The sequence below is a fragment of the Entelurus aequoreus genome, linkage group LG08 (assembly GCF_033978785.1).
Source record: "Entelurus aequoreus isolate RoL-2023_Sb linkage group LG08, RoL_Eaeq_v1.1, whole genome shotgun sequence".
NCBI lineage: Eukaryota > Metazoa > Chordata > Actinopteri > Syngnathiformes > Syngnathidae > Entelurus > Entelurus aequoreus.
Genome location: NC_084738.1, coordinates 80,620,762 through 80,633,261, shown reverse-complemented (window position 1 = coordinate 80,633,261; position 12,500 = coordinate 80,620,762). Strand labels below are relative to the sequence as shown.

Sequence of the window (12,500 nt, the reverse complement as noted above, 5' to 3'; positions counted from 1 at the left end):
AAGCAGGAGACAGCCAGCCCCCAAGCCAGCGATAGACTGCACCCCACGCGGGCAGAAAGGCGGGACACCCTGCCCCGAGGGTCCTAGAGACTCTCCGCAGTCGGATGGGAATACCGCCCCATGAGACCAACCCCACTCAGGAGAGCACGACGGGGACTGGCACAGGCTGCCCCACCCATGTCGGCCGCCGCAGGACCGACCAGCACACGGTCACGGGAACCACCCACCCCACCTGCAGGGATCCAATCGAAGGAGATGGAACATCCAGCAACTGCCCGAGTGGAGGAAGAAGAAGAAAAAAAGAAAAGAAAGAGATCACAGACACGCTGACACACAATGTCACTACCCCAGACGCGATAGCCACCATGCGCAAGCACTGCCACAAACCACAACATCGGCCACCCCTCCGCACCGGACCCAGCAGCCACGAGCGCACGCACCACAAACGAACGACAGCAGAAACAACGGCTGCAACCAGCACCACCCGATCAAATCCAAATGGCCGACAACCACCAAATCAAAATGGCCGACCCTCAAGGCGGGGCGTTCCGCCTTGAGGGTCCCAGAGACTCCCCGCAGTCGGACGGGAAGACCGCCCCAACAGCAACACGACAGGGACCGCCCCAGACTGCCTGCAGGGACTCCAACGAAGGAGATGCAACATCCAGCAACTGCCCTGGAAGAAAGAAAAGAAAGAGATCACAGACATGCTGACACACAATGTCACTACCCCAGACGTGACAGCCACCACGCGCAAGCACTGCCACAAACCACAACATCGGCCACCGCACCGGACCCAGCAGCCACGGGCGCACGCACCACAAACGAACAGCAGCAGAAACAACGGCTACAACCAGCACCACCCGATCAAATCAAAATGGCCGACAACCACGCGGCAACAGGACCATGGAGACCAGCCGGCGCCAGCTCGCCAGTCAGCCCAAACGCCGACAGGCAAACAAGGGACACCAAAAAAAACTCCATCTTCTGGGAGTTAAGTCTCCCCCTAGTGACACCTAACTTTACTTGAGGGTCCTTGATGCGGCCACATATTATATTACTTTTTTTTTTTTCCCGGTTCCAAAATGGACGGTGGTGGTGGAGAGTACTGCCCCCTGCTGGCAGGGAGTGTAACTGCGGTGTGTTTCCCATCAGTGACGGCGCTGCGCCCGGCCTGCCAGCAGGTCTACAACCTGTTCCACCCGGCCGACCCGTCCGCCTCCCGCCTGGAGCCCCTCCTGGACAAGCGCTTCCACCTGCTGCCTCCCTTCAGCGTCCCCCGCTATCAGCGCTTCCCCCTGGGGGACGGACTCTCCGCTCTCCTGGGCGAGTACACGGGCGGTGGGGACTTTCAGGGACTGAATAGGCGGGCGATGAAATAACGTGTTGGCTCTTTCCACCCGTCTAGTGGAGACCGTGCAGAGCAACCCCCAGCTGCTGATGGAGACGCCGGCGGGGGGCGGAGCTTCGCATCGCGGGCAGGAGAGCGGCGTGAACGAGACCTCCATCCCCGTGCCGGTCCTCAACTGGCCGTCCTCGCAGCACCACGCCGAAAGTGAGTGTTTGGACTCTTTAAACCAGGCCTGTCCAAAGTAAGGCCCGGGGGAATATTCTGAAAATTCTTTTGCAAAAAAAACACTTCAAAAGTGGAATAAAAAGAGGTGAAATGTCATGACAAAATATTGACACTAATAATGAATCCAAATCAATGTTGTTATGAATTATTGACACATTCAATTGCTTCAAATATTTGTGGGGAAAATATTGCATATTTTGTGTGTTTTCCATATAAAAAAAATAAGTTTGCGTTGACAAAAAGGACATAAAACCCCCAAAAACCGATAAAAAAAAGTTATAAAGTATTATAATGGAGCTGAAGTCTTGATCTGAAAAAAATAATATTTAATTGTATAGAAATAAATGATTATTATATATGGAAGTTTGAATGTTTAAATGTTATTATATAATTTATAATATTGCCATACAAGTTGATAAAGAGATTTAAAAACATTTAAAAAAATTATAACGTATTATAATGGATCTGAAGTCTTGATCTGAAAAATTATGAGTTATTTAAAAAGGGCGCAAAACCAACAAAAAATTTAAAAAGTATAAAAAACTTTTATAAAAACTGAATTTGCTCAAGAGACTTAAGTTTTGAAAGTTAAAAAAAAAAAAATACAAAAAAAAAATATATATATACATATATATGTATACTATATATATATATATATATATATATATATATATATATATATATATATATATATATATATATATATATATATATATATATATATATATATATATATATATATATATATATATACATATATATATATATATATATATATATATATATATATATGACTTATTTTTAACACTTTATAAGTTGGGGCCCTTTTGGATCCCCAAGAATTTTAGTGGGACTTTTTTTAAGTGTCATTGCTCAAAAAACAATAATGAATCAAAATCCATGTTGTTATAAGTTATTATTGACCTATTTAAAGATCCAATGACTTCACATCAAATATTCTATTTTTAAATATTTTGGGGGGAAATTATTGGGTTTTTTGTGTTTGACATATAAAAAATTTAGTTTTTTTTCATAAAAAAATTGTTTTTTTTCATAAAAAACGGCGTAAAATAAACAAACATTTTTTAAAAACTATAAAAACATGTAGTCGGTGGATTAATCTGAATTTGATCAAGAGACTTAAGTTTTGAAAGTAAAAAAAAAAAATTTTTTAATTAAAATAATTTTAGCACTTTTATAAATTGGGGCCCTTTTGGTTTCCAAGAATTTTAGTGGGACTTTATTTTTAATGGCCTTGCTCAAAAAAAGAAAAAAAGGAATCAAAATCAATGTTGTTTTCAATTATTATTAATTTATTTAAATATCCAATTACTTCACATCAAATATTCTATTTTTGAATTATTTTTGGGGGGAATTTATTGCCTGTTTTGTGTGTTTGCCATATAAAAAATGTTGTTGTTTTTTGACAAAAAATGGCGTAACAAACAAAACAAAAAGTTACAATTATTTAAAAAAAATTTAGTTGACGGACGAATCTGAATTTGCTCAAGAGACTTAAGTTTTGAAAGTTAAAAAAAAAAAAGAAAAACGATTTATATATATATATATATATATATATATATATATATATATATATGTATGTGTATATATATATGTATGTATATATACTGTATGTATATGTATATATATATGTGTATGTATATACATGTATGTATATATATATGTATACGTATATATATGTGTATATATATATATTTATATATATATATTTATATATATATGTATATATACCTGTATATATATATGTATATATACCTGTATATATGTATGTATATGTATATATATATATATGTCTATATATGTATATATATACCTGTATATATATGTATATATGTATATATATATATGTCTATATATATATGTATATATGTATGTATATATATGTCTATATATATATGTATATATACCTGTATATATATGTATAAGTATATATGTATATGTATATATATATATATATATGTCTATATATGTATATGTAAATATATGTATATATATATATATATATATATATATATATATATATATATATATATATATATATATATATATATATATATATATATATATATATATATGTATGTATATATATGTATATATATATATATATATATATATATATATATATATATATATATATATATATATATATATATATATATATATATATATATATATATATATATATATATATATATATATATATATATATATATATATATATATATATATATATATATATGACTTATTTTTAACACTTTATAAATAAAAGAATGTATGACTTTTTTGGGCCCTTTTGGATCCGCAATAATTTTACTGGGATTTTTTTTTTTTTTAAACTCATTGCTGAAAAAAATAATAATGAATTAAAAACAATGTTATGAATTATTGACCTCTTTAAAGCTCCAATTACTTGACATCAAATATTACACTTTTACATTTTTGGGGATAAAATATTGCCTATTTTCTGTTTTTGCATTGAACATTTTTCGGGTTTTGACAAAAAAGGCATACAACATTTAAAATAATAAAACTTTATATCGACAGACCTGGTCTCGAGAATTACTGTGAAATAAAAAATAATAACGTGACGTATTTTTGTATGACTGAGACCCTTTTGGGTCCCCGGGGCCAAACTTGAATATATATATATATATATATATATATATATATATATATATATATATATATATATATATATACCAGCACACCCCACAACCTCAAAAGGGACAAGCGGTAGAAAATGGATTGATATTGTATTGGTTTTGAAAGTGAAAAATACAAAAATGGCCCCTGCATGCTTTATTTTGTCAGTGTGTGGCCCTTGGTGTAAAAAGTGTGGCCCCGCTGCTTTAAGCGCTCACTCTGAGGACGCCTCTCTCCTCTCTCCGCAGCAGACGCCCACATCTCCGTGGACGCCCCCTGCCCGCCCTCCACGTCCCCGGGGGTCCCTCACATCCGCTGCCACCGCAGGGCCAGCGAGGCCAGCCTGGCCAGTCAGGTGTCGGGTCTGGCCGACTCTTACGCCACCTCCAACCTCGCCAACAGTAAGCCCCGCCTCCTGGCCTCTTCCTTCGCCGCCGTCCTCATGTGCGAACGCCCCCCCCCCACCCAGCACGCCAGCCAGCTAAGAGGCCCAGCCTGCTGTCGCACCTGCCCTACGGTAAACTCGCCTGCCGGACGCCGTCCTTGCGGTCGGCCAAGAAAAGCCGACAGGTGTGCCCGAGAGAGTCCCAGATGACCTCTGACCTCAGCGAGGTCACGTCTGACATGGCCGATATCAGCTCTGCACCCCCATCCCCCGCGGTGCTGAGGAACTTAGAGCAAGGTACCCTGGGAAGTGTAGTGTGAGGACTAGGACTCCTTCCTCATCCCCTAGTCTTCCTCAGTAGGACCTAGTCCTCCTCAGTAGGACCTAGTCTTCCTCAGTAGGACCTAGTCTTCTTCAATAGGACCTAGTCTTCCTCAGTAGGACCTAGTCTTCCTCAATAGGATCTAGTCTCCCTCAGCAGGACCTAGTTTTCCTCAATAGGACCTAGTCTTCCTCAGTATGTCTTACTCTTCCTCAATAGGACCTAGTCTTACTCAGTAGTACCTAGTCTTCCTCAGTAGGACTGAGTCTTCCTCAATAGGACCTAGTCTTCCTCAGTAGGACCTAATCTTCCTCAGTATGTCTTACTCTTCCTCAATAGGACCTAGTCTTACTCAGTAGTACCTAGTCTTCCTCAGTAGGACTGAGTCTTCCTCAATAGGACCTAGTCTTCCTCAGTAGGACCTAGTCTTCCTCAGTAGGACTTAGTCTTCCTCAATAGGACCTAGTCTTCCTCAGTAAGACCTAGTCTTCCTCAGTAGGACCTCGTCTTACTCAGTAGTACCTAGTCTTCCTCAGTAGGACCGAGTCTTCCTCAATAGGGCCTAGTTTTCCTCAATAGGACCTAGTTTTCCTCAATAGGACCTAGTCTTCCTCAGTATGTCTTACTCTTCCTCAATAGGACCTAGTCTTACTCAGTAGTACCTAGTCTTCCTCAGTAGGACCGAGTCTTCCTTAATAGGACCTAGTCTTCCTCAGTAGGACCTAGTCTTCCTCAATAGGACCTAGTCTTCCTCAGTAGGACCTAGTCTTCCTCAGTAGGACTTAGTCTTCCTCAACAGTACCTAGTCTTCCTCAGTAGGACCTAGTCTTCCTCAATAGGACCTAGTCTTCCTCAGTAGGACCTAGTCTTCCTCAGTAGGACTTAGTCTTCCTCAATAGGGCCTAGTTTTCCTCAATAGGACTTAGTTTTCCTCAATAGGACCTAGTCTTCCTCAGTATGTCTTACTCTTCCTCAATAGGACCTAGTCTTACTCAGTAGTACCTAGTCTTCCTCAGTAGGACCGAGTCTTCCTTAATAGGACCTAGTCTTCCTCAGTAGGACCTAGTCTTCCTCAATAGGACCTAGTCTTCCTCCATAGGACCTAGTCTTCCTCAGTAGGACCTAGTCTTCCTCAATAGGACCTAGTCTTACTCAGTAGGACCTAGTCTTCTTCAGTAGGACCTAGTCTTACTCAGTAGGACCTAGTCTTTCTCAGTAGGACCTAGTCTTACTCAGTAGGACCTAGTCTTCCTCAGTAGGACCGAGTCTTCCTCAGTAGGACCTAGTCTTCCTCAATATGACCTAGTCTTCCTTAGTAGGACATAGTCTTCCTCAATAGGGCCTAGTCTTCCTCAGTAGGACCTAGTCTTCGTCAATAGGACCTAGTCTTCCTCAGTGCGACCTAGTCTTCCTCCATAGGACCTAGTCTTCCTCAGTATGACCTAGTCTTCCTCAATAGGACCTAGTCTTCCTCAGTAGCACCTGGTCTTCTTCCCTCGGCTAGTCTTCCTCCCTGGGCTAGTCTTCCTCAGTAGGACCGAGTCTTCCTCAGTAGGACCTAGTCTTCCTCAGTAGGACCTAGTCTTCCTCAATATGACCTAATCTTCCTCAGTAGGACCTAGTCTTCCTCCCTGGGCTAGTCTTCCTCCCTCGGTTAGTCTTCCTCCCTGGGCTAGTCTTCCTCAGTAGGACCTAGTCTTCCTTAGTAGGACATAGTCTTCCTCAATAGGACCTAGTCTTCCTCAGTAGGACCTAGTCTTCCTTAGTAGGACCTAGTCTTCCTCAATAGGACCTAGTCTTCCTCAGTAAGACCTAGTCTTCCTCAGTAGGACCTAGTCTTCCTTAGTAGGACCTATTCTTCCTCAATAGGACCTAGTCTTCCTCAATAGGACCTAGTCTTCCTCAGTAGGACCTAGTCTTCCCTAGTAGGACCTAGTTTTCCCTAGTAGGACCTAGTCTTCCTCAATAGGACCTAGTCTTCCTCAATAGGACCTAGTCTTCCTTATACTAGCTTTTTAGCTATTGTTTTATGTTTAACCTAAAGATCATGGTTTGTGATACCGGGTGTTGTTGAGCAAATATGCTAACAGTTAACGTGCTGTGGTACCTTTGCTTTCGTCCTGACCAAACTGTACTTCCTGGTGGAAACGTGGCTTAATTGCATGATGGACTCAATGAGGCGTTCCCTAACACCCTTCCGTCTTTGTCCTCGCCGCTTCAGTCGCGTCCCGCTGGTGGGGCAGCAAGAGGATGGACTACGCCCTGTACTGCCCCGACGCCCTGACGGCCTTCCCCACCGTGGCTCTGCCACACCTCTTCCACGCCTCCTACTGGGAGTCCACAGACGTGGTCTCCTTCCTGCTCCGACAGGTGGGTCCGGTCTTTGTCGTCTGTAGAAATGGACCGCCGTGACCACCGACGGCGTGCTCCGACAGGTGATGAGGCACGAGAACTCCGGGATCCTGGAACTGAACGGCAAAGAAGTGTCGGAGTTCACGCCGTCCAAACCCAGAGAGAAGTGGCTCCGTAAGCGCACGCACGTCAAGATCCGGGTAAGAGCGCCATTTTCTTTGGAAAATATTGCTTTTCTTCATTCGAAGAGTTTATTGTTCAGTGTTCAATGTCATTTTACAATTTTGATTATTTTAATTTTATTTTTAATATTATCATTGATATAATATTAGGAGCATTATTATTAATTAAGCGTATAATATTTTTATGTATTGTGTACTATTATTATTATACTGTATATATTATACATATTATATAATATATAAAATATTATACATTATATATATTGATATATTATTATCGTTATATTATTGATTTTATTATTTGTAATTGTTTTTGTCATTTTATTTTTTTCATTACTTTGATTGACATTGTTTACATTGTTTTCAGTATTTTAAATTGTATTTGGATTAATAATATTATATTATTAAGAGCATTTTTATTAATAACATATTCTTATATATTATGTATTATTTTATATTGTATAGCATTATATATATGTGTGTATATATATATATATATATATATATATATATATATATATATATATATATATATATATATATATATATATATATATATATATATATATATTTATTTATTTATTTTTTAATTATTATTTTTTTAAATTTATTAATATATTATGGCAGTTTATTATTGTTTATAATTAATTAATTGTATTTTGTATTACACTTACATAGAGTGTTTTCCATGCTTGTGTTGACATTTAATTTCTTTTTCGCCTTGATTATAATCAGAGGAAGGTTATTTTATTTTATTTTATTTTATTTTATTTTATTTTATTTTATTTTATTTTATTTTATTTTATTTTATTCGTATTTGTATTTGTTTTTGTATTTTTATTTTACAATGTTTACATTTAATATATTTTTCCTTATATATTTTTTCTCCTGGTCATAATTTTGCTTAGGTAAAAAGAAACATCAATAATTATCGATATCTACCGATATAAAACACTTAGATCGCGATACAGTTTTTAGCCATATCGCCTAAACCTAGCAGCTACACAACAGCTAAGCGCACGAGCTAGACACATGTAATATGTAATATTGTCAATGTAAACAAGTATCAAATTTTTTTAGTTGCATTTTACTTACACATTTGAAGTCTCCAAGACGTATTAGAAATAATCCAGTAACAAACGTGTCCGCATCATTCAACTTTTTATTCCTATCATTGTTCTGTTTGACTAATTTTATTTCATCGCACTTTTTGTAACTTTCACATTTCAAAATGATACAAATCTGGACGATTAATGCTGATATCGTATTGACTTGATATCAGTATCAGCCAATACTCAAGGCTCCAATATCAGAAGTGGAAAAAAACGGACATCCTTCTTTTGTAAACCTGTATTAAAGTAAAACAAATATTCAGTCTAAGGCTGAACTCCCGGGGATGGGGTCCAGACTGAGGCCAGGAAAAGAAACCTCAATAGCCATAGCACACATAAACAAGTTACATAGAATGCACAGGACTTGCAATAGAGGGGAGCGAGTGGGATCTACAGGGGCAAAAAAATATTCAGTCTAAGGCTCTGCTCCCGGGGAGGGGTTCCAGGCTGAGGCCAGAAAAAGAAACCTCAATAGCCATAGCACACATAAACAAGTTACATAGAATGCACAGGACTTGCAATAGAGGGGAGCGAGTGGGATCTACGGGGGCAAACAAATATTCAGTCTAAGGCTGGACTCCCGGGGAGGGGGTCCGGGCTGAGGCCCGGAAAAGAAACCTCAATAGCCATAGCACACATAAACAAGTTTCATAGAATGCACAGGACTTGCAATACAGGGGAGGGGGAGTGGGATCTACGGGGGCAAAAAAATATTCCGTCTAAGGCTGGACTCCCAAGGAGGGGGTCCAGGCTGAGGCCAGGAAAAGAAACCTCAATAGCCATAGCACACATAAAGAAGTTACATAGAATGCACAGGACTTGCAATAGAGGGGAGGGAGTGGGGTCTACGGGGGCAAAAACATATTCAGTCTAAGGCTGGACTCCAAGGGGGGTCCAGGCTGAGGCCAGGAAAAGAAACCTCAATAGCTGTCAGGTTCAAACACCGATGACATCTATTAGACGAGACAAGAAGCAAGGAATTAAACAGAGACAGGATACAATTTAGCTCATGAGGAGAGTGCGTCGACCTGTACCCTCGTACAGTGTCATCCCACGCTCTGTAGAAAGGGTTCCACGCATCCTCTTTTATATGGGCCTTTTCTCATTACATAGCTGCAGCTGTTTCTAAAGGGAGGGGGGTCGTAAACAGCTGTTGCACTCGGTCATAAACAGTTCAAAGAAAAGGTGCCTGGAGCTGAGTCAGGTCTCCGCTTTGTAGATCTCGGGTCAGGACAAGGTCTTCCTGTGGCTGTCAATAGATCAAAGAAACCGACACCTCCATGTTGCATCCCATCGCACACAGTGGAGGTTTACAAGCCTTTTGCTTGATAAGATGAAAGACAGCTTTTGTCTTCTCGCAGGGGACCTGAACTCGATGGAACACAAAGTTGTGCAATAACTTCTATACAATTATTCTGACAATAGCCATAGCACACATAAACAAGTGACATAGAATGCACAGGACTTGCAACAGAGGGGAGGAAGCGGGCTGCTGCTATCTTAGCGCTACCCAGCTGTTCATCACCCCTTCGGGATCCAATTTTCTAATCTGACTCATCGGCGATACGGGTTGAAAACCTTCCTGTCCCCTGTCTCCTTCCTCGTGGCAGAACGTGACGGCCAACCACCGCGTCAACGACGCCGTGTTCGCCGAAGACGGCGCCCAGACGGTGACGGGTCGCTTCATGTACGGCCCGCTGGACATGGTCACGCTGACGGGAGAGAAGGTAGAGGGCGCCGCGGCGTGACGGCGAGTCGAGGCGGTGATGTCGTCTCCGCGTTTTGTGCGCAGGTGGACGTCCACATCATGACGCAGCCCCCCTCGGGGGAGTGGCTCTACTTCGACACGGGGGTCACCAACAGCAGCGGCCGCGTCTCCTACGTGCTGCCCGACAGGAAGAGGCTGGGGGTCGGGGTGTATCCCGTCAAAATGGTGGTCAGGTACGCTCCTGGTGCTAATCCTGGATATCACCATCGTGACATGTATCGCCTGCCCGGGACAGGGGAGACCACACCTCTGCAGACAGCTACCTTACCGTGGTGCCACGGGGAACCGAGTTTGTGGTCTTCAGCATCGACGGGTCTTTCGCCGCCAGCGTGTCCATCATGGGCAGCGACCCCAAGGTCCGAGCAGGAGCCGTGGATGTGGTCAGGTCAGTTCTGGTGCCTCCTGGTTCTTGCTCTTTTTCCACCAATTACAAAAAAAAAAATTACGTTAGCGTGTCTGTAGCTTTAATGCTAATGAGATAGCTTGTCTCCAGGAAGCACTATCCTTGAATGTGCAACATAATAGATATCATATGTCAACGTGACATTAGCAACATGCTAACACATTTTAACAGCAACATCATGCTAGGCTAGCATATTTGTTGCAGGAAAAAAAAAAAATCTAACTTTCAGCTGCCACCGGCTGCATTTTAAGACGTGTAGCAAAGCCTTTTATTTATTTATTTTTAAGTGCTGGGAGATTGTGGGCGGGGCAGGTGGAACAAAGGGCACAAACGTTGGCAAACATTAGCATAGCTACGTTAGCTACATGCTAACGTTACATTTTAACAGCCACGTCATGCTAGGCTAGCATATTTGTTGCAGGAAAAAAACACAAAAATCAAACTTTCAGCTGCCATGTATGTAGCTTCCCCCGGCTGCACTTTAAGACGTGTAGCGAAGCCTTTTTAAAAAAAAATTTTATTTTTTATTTTTTGAAGTGCTGGGAGATATTGGGCAGGGCAGGTGGAACAAAGGACACAAACGTTAGCAAACATTAGCATAGCTATGTTAGCGACATGCTAACGTTACATTTTAACAGCCACATCATGCTAGGCTGGCATATTTGTAGCAGAAAAACAAAACGATCAAACTTGCACCTCCCACGTTTGTAGCTGAGGGACAGACAGTCATCAGAGCCCCAGGCTGCGTTTTCAGACGTGTAGCGAAGCCTTTTTTAAATTGTATTTTTTTTTTTCTAAATATTTTTTCAAAGTGCTGGGAGATTGTGGGCGGGGCAGGTGGAACAAAGGACACACATGATAAACATTAGCATAGCTACGTTAGCTACGTGCTAACGTTACATTTTAACAGCCACATCATGCTAGGCTAGGCATATTTGTTGCAGGAAAAAAAAACAGATCAAACATTCAGCTGCCACGTTTGTAGCTGCCCCCGGCTGCATTTTAAGACTTGTAGCGAAGCCTTTTTTTTTTTTTTTTTAAGTGCTGGGAGATTGTGGGCGGGGCAGGTGGAACAAAGGACACAAACGTTGGCAAACATTAGCGTAGCTACTTTAGCTACATGCTAACGTTACATTTTAACAGCAACATCATGCTAGGCTAGCATATTTGTTGCAGGAAAAAAACACAAAAATCAAACTTTCAGCTGCCACGTATGTAGCTGCCCCCGGCTGCACTTTAAGACGTGTAGCGAAACCTTTTTAAATGTATTTTTATTTTTTATTTTTTGAAGTGCTGGGAGATATTGGGCAGGGCAGGTGGAACAAAGGACACAAACGTTAGCAAACATTAGCATAGCTATGTTAGCGACATGCTAACGTTACATTTTAACAGCCACATCATGCTAGGCTAGCATATTTGTTGCAGGAAAAAAACACAAAAATCAAACTTTCAGCTGCCACGTATGTAGCTGCACTTTAAGACGTGTAGCGAAGCCTTTTTAAATGTATTTTTATTTTTTATTTTTTGAAGTGCTGGGAGATATTGGGCAGGGCAGGTGGAACAAAGGACACAAACGTTAGCAAACATTAGCATAGCTATGTTAGCGACATGCTAACGTTACATTTTAACAGCCACATCATGCTAGTCTGGCATATTTGTAGCAGAAAAACAAAACGATCAAACTTGCACCTCCCACGTTTGTAGCTGAGGGACAGACAGTCATCAGAGCCCCAGGC

The 12,500-nt window shown here is 40.9% G+C and overlaps 1 pseudogene; it reads left to right on the top strand.

Annotated features, from left to right (window-relative positions):
* Nucleotides 1-12,500, top strand: part of LOC133656335 (membrane-associated phosphatidylinositol transfer protein 2-like) — a 98,630-nt pseudogene that overhangs the window by 79,614 nt on the left and 6,516 nt on the right.